Source organism: Urocitellus parryii, chromosome 3, assembly GCF_045843805.1.
Source record: "Urocitellus parryii isolate mUroPar1 chromosome 3, mUroPar1.hap1, whole genome shotgun sequence".
Lineage (NCBI taxonomy): Eukaryota > Metazoa > Chordata > Mammalia > Rodentia > Sciuridae > Urocitellus > Urocitellus parryii.
The window spans coordinates 74,946,116-74,951,545 of record NC_135533.1 but is presented as its reverse complement, the minus strand read 5'-3'; the positions used below and the strand labels follow the sequence as shown (position 1 = coordinate 74,951,545).

Below are 5,430 nucleotides of genomic sequence, written 5' to 3'. Positions count from 1 at the left end.
ACATATACATACCCAATTCTGGATTTTTCATTCTCATTAAGAAACATCCAGGGTCAGGGAGCTTTATGTGAAAATTCTACCAGACATTTAAGAAAGAGTAATATAAGTTCTACAAAGAATTGAACTCTTCTAGAGAATTGAATAAGATGGAATACTTTCAAAATCTGTGAGGTCCTTATGATTCTGATACCAAAATCAGATAAAACTACAGAAAAATGTTCATTATGAACATAGATGCAAAATTATCCTACTTTAGTTTTAACATGTCAAATTCAAGTACGTTTATGGATATATGATGACTAAATTGATTTTCATACCAGGAAAGCCTGCTTGGTTAAAAATTTGGAAGTCAAACAATGTAATTCTCCTTATTAACAACTGCCAAAGATCATCTGAACAGCTCAAGAGAGGGTGTTTAACAAAATACACAATCCCGTTCTGATAAAAGCACTGAGAATACTAAAGTTAGAGGTCAAATTCCTCAAACTATAAGGAGTTCAGTTGGTTTATTACTAGGTTGGAAAAATCCTTTCCTTATCTATAAAGATACTTATTTTATGACTCTTAAACAAGGCAGTGTAGAGTCTGATGTGTACTTTAGTGTACAAAACTCCAGTAATGATGCAAAGTCTTTTTTTTTTTAACTGATATTTGCAATTAGTTTAACCACTTTGACAAGTTTGATTGGAGATATAGCAAGGTACATATGTAATATATGAGTGCAAATAGTTGCCCTGCAAAACTCTGTGAAGTATTTCTCAGACACCTGATAATCCTTACCATGAAAGACCTAATGCTATTACTCTAAGGTCAGGAATGCTATTACTCTAAGGTCAATTTATCTCATTTTTTTTCTATTCAACATTATACTGAAGATTCTAGCTTGTGGAATCAGGTTGAAAAGTAAACAAAAAGCAATCATCTATGTAGAAAATCCTACAAACTCTTCAAATAAAACTATCAGAACTGATGAATGATTTTAATGAGGCTACCAGGCACAACATCAGAGTACAAAATTAATTATACTTTTATTTTACTAGCAGTAAAGAATTGAAATTGTAGATATAATACTGTTTATACTATATAAAATTGTTAAACATCTATGGATAAATCTGATAGATGGGTAAATCCTGTACACTGAAAACTATAAAACATACCTAGGACATATTAAATATCTATATCCGTGGAGAAGTGTCATGAATTCATTATTTTATGAAAATATTGTTAACATATCAATTTCCTGAAAATTCATTCAATGCAATCCTAACTGAAATTCCAGTAGTTTTTGTTGTGGATATTGACAACTATTTTTCCTGAGATTTATACAAAATTATGGAGAATTTAGAAACAAAGAGTGAAACATCTTTGGACATGAAGTTTGTAAGACTTCATGCTACCTCCTTCAGGATTGTACAAATTTTATAATCAAGAAAGTGAGGTAATATTATAAACATAGACAAGTCGATCAATGGATTAGTAAATAAGTATTACAGATCAGTTCACACGGTTATGGAAAACTGACTTCTTCCAAATATTCACAGGAATTTCAAAAGAGAAGGATAAGCATTTCAATATATACTCCTAGAAAAATTCAACAACAAGCTATGTACAAAATAGTAAACTTCAATTCTTGCTTCATGCTATATGCAAAAATAAATCAAATAGATTATAAACGACTAAATATAAGAATTATAAGACCATTGAAGAAGACACAAGAGAAAAATCTTAGTGACCTTGAGGTTGACACAGAACTTTATCATTATCACACACACACAAAATAAATAAATAAATAAATAGAAAACAGAAAAAGCTCAGGAAATTAGCCATCAGAGAAATTAAAAATGTTTGCTTTTCTAACAAAATATTTGTAGGACATGCATCTGAGAAATAAGTTGTATCTAGGATACATGAAGGTTTCTAACTCAATAAGGAGATAATTTAAAAATGGGCAAAATATTTTAACAGATTCTCTTGTTCTGATTTTTATATTTTATGTTGGTAAAGGCCTGAATAGCCTACATTTCTTGGAGCTCTCAGCACAATCATAGCTGATAAAGATGTCTTAAATATGTCCAAATTAACACAGAATGATTTAAATGAAATCAACTACCATAAGGTTTTATGTATTTTTTGCATTCTTTAGGAAAATAACCTATGGAATATATTAATGTGGCACTGGCTGGCTCCACAATGCTCTGTCACTGTTTCTTTTGATTTGGGTGCCTTTCTCTCTGGTAGTCTAGACATAGACTGTTTCTTAGACATGTTTATAAATGGATTAGAAAGGTGGTCTAAATACAGGCATCACTGAAACATGAAGCATCTTTTTGTTATAGAGTGTTGTTATTAAGAAAAGATTCCAAAGGAAGGCTTTTGGCAATGAATCATAGATTCTGACAGATGTTTTCTACAGATGAGAGCTCAGCTCCACCTTTCTCAAAAATGCAAGTTTTGGGAGAGGTCTTTCTTTCCAAACCCCTGGGAAATAAGTTGTACTGTAGACTATGTTTCCTAAAACCACTCCTACCATTGTTTGAAAACCAAGCAAAGGTCTTTTCTGGTACATAAATGATTTTGAAACCTTAAAATTTTCAGCATAGTTTGCTCTTAGATTCAAATAGAACTTTTAATATAAAGGACTGGGATGCATAGGTTTGAATTTATGGCAGGCCTTTCCCATCAGTCTCATAGTGTCTCATGCCAGAGCAAACCGGCCCCAAACCATTGTCTGGCCTCTGTGTCTGAGGCTGCTGGCACTGAAAGGGGTTGCACATTGGAAAATAAATAAGTAGATAAATAAAGGACTATGGAAGGGGAGTACTAAGAAAACTCATTTTCCTTCATGAATATAAAATTCTGTGTGAAGACAAAGCTAATTGTGTCCCAAAATATAGAAGAAGCTTTAGAAATCACCTGATCCAATCTCTCTATTTTATTGAGTAAGAAACTGAGACCAGAGCAGGTAGATCCTGAAGCCAGGAGCAGAAACCACAAACCATGATCTGCTCCTAGTCCAGTGTTCTTTCCATTATGCTTTTCAAATGACAGGAGGAAATAATCTCTGACAACATAATGAAGACCACTTAAGTAGGTCAAATAAATCGCCCAATGTCACATAGCTAGGAAGTGGCAAAGCTGGGACAAGAATCTAGATATCCAACTCTCCAACACCCATTAATTTATACTATTCTACTGTATTTTTTTATATTCCATATAAAACAAAATAAAATTTATTTTTATTAAAATATATTTGAATTTCCTAAGAGAAACTTTATATTTTTGCTCAACAATAGATTATTTAACATATCATAAGTACACAATAAGTAGTGGTGACTCATTCATTTATTTACACATATAGATTCGTTTGAACATAGATATTGTTTATCCTGAATGTGAACCAATGATGTACTTAAGGGACAAAGGACCTGTTTATTGGTTATAATTCTCAGGTACCAAGAACTAATCTCCTCTGAAACTCGTAAGTTATATCTTTTTAATGATCTAAGATGTCCTGAAGAGGTCAAAGAAGTTTCTAGTTGAACTGTTTTACCCATGAAGAAAGAAAGAGATAGCAGAAATAAAAATAAGAGAAAGGCATTGCTTTATGCTATCGTAGGTCCATGGCCATAATCAACTCTATATATTGATTTCATTTTCCTGAAGAAATATTTGGCTGATAGGAAAGTAAGAAAATGAATGGGGGAAAATTTCTCTTGTTTAAGTAAATTTATCTTGACTCCCATAATAATTTGGGATTTGTTCCTTGAGCATTTCTCTCCAACTATAAGTCCTCAATTTCTATTTTTCTTTTAATTCCTCAGCTTCATTTTTTATGTCAAAGTCACTGGGGCTGAAGGTATGGCTCAGTGGTAGAGAACTTGCCAAGCTTATGCAAGGTCCTGGACTCAATCCATAGCACTGGAAAAAAAAAATTACACCACAGTCACTGAAAATCTGACTATCAACTATAAATCTAGTCCCAAATTCCCATTATAGCCCCTATTATTCTGAAATCAATATGAAGTTCAGATACAATGTTTTGTTGGGAGACAACACAGTATACTTATTCATATATGCTGTTCATAATATGCTAAAAATTGCCTGCCTTAAAATAGACCATATGAAGAAATATACAAAAATACAACTTATGGCAAGCGTAATCTCATTTCTCTTATTCTTTTTAAATACTTCAATTTTGTCTTCTAGGTAGTTTGAAATTGTATTTAACATACTGCAATGATTAAAAATAGTACAAGGCTGATGTATTTTTACATGTTTTTTAAGTCTAGAATGCATGCTTTATGAATTTGTTGAATTATATGTGAATTTAGGTAAACTAAGTCTCTTTTTTCATGTAGTCTTATTGTATAATCTTAAAAAAAAGAAGAAACCAACAAGTTCATGGTTGCTTTAATACATTTTAAGCATTCCACATACAATTATTTCAAGATTACAGTTTAAGATTCATTCAAATAGAGGAATAAACTTAACTAATCTTAATAAAATACCCCCAAATAAAGATGCCATAACACATTAATAAACAGTAGATCTTTTATGTAATACTGAGAAAAATTTTGGAATTTGTATAAAAAAATTAAAAAGAACTACTTTAATAAGTGAATAAAAGAAAAGAAGGTACAGATTAACATAAGAACTATAAATATCAGGCTGAGGTTGTGGCTTAGTGGTAGAGTGCTCGCCTAGCACGTGCGAGGCCCTGGTTCGGTCCTCAGCACCACATAAAAACAAATAAAGATATTGAGTCCAACTACAACTAAAAAATAAATATTTTTTTAAAAAAACTATAAATAATCAGTAAACTCACAATAAACACCTCACAAAGAGGTGTATGTGATTATTAACCTGATAAAAGAATGTTATACTTTTTTTACATAACTACTTAATAAAAAAGTGGTACCATTCAGAGCTTACAAGGACATGGTAAAAGTGCCTTCATATATATTTGGTGTGCATAGACATAGGTTTGGAAAGTAATCTGTAAATATGTTCATAATGTCTAAATTTGTATACTTTGCCAATAATTCAACATCTACTAGTCTATTTTCTCTGGTATAGCTGCCTAACCATGAAAGCACATACATGCACATAGACTCCCATTCAAAAGAATAGTTGCAAAGAATTTAAAGTTACAATATTAATAAACAATAAAACGAGAGAAGGAATTGCAGAAAAAATACTACGGAACTACTATTTAGGTTATCATTTTTTTAAATATTTATTTTTTAGGTGTAGATGGATACAACACAATGCCTTTATTGTTATGTGGTGCTGAGGACTGAACACAGGTTCTGCCGGTGCTAAGCAAATGCTCTACCGCTGAGCCACAATCCCAGCCCATCATTTTTAAATTAAAATTACAAGTTGAAAATGCAGGACAAGACTGGGGACATAGCTCAGTGGCAGAATACT

The 5,430-nt window shown here is 31.7% G+C and overlaps 1 non-coding gene across 1 annotated transcript; it reads left to right on the top strand.

The window, feature by feature from the left end:
- Positions 1 to 2,646: 2,646 nt before the first annotated feature.
- LOC113196877 (small nucleolar RNA SNORA42/SNORA80 family) lies at positions 2,647 to 2,776 on the top strand. Its single transcript, XR_003302620.1, has one exon. It is a non-coding gene; the product is annotated as a small nucleolar RNA SNORA42/SNORA80 family (small nucleolar RNA).
- Positions 2,777 to 5,430: the final 2,654 nt, after the last annotated feature.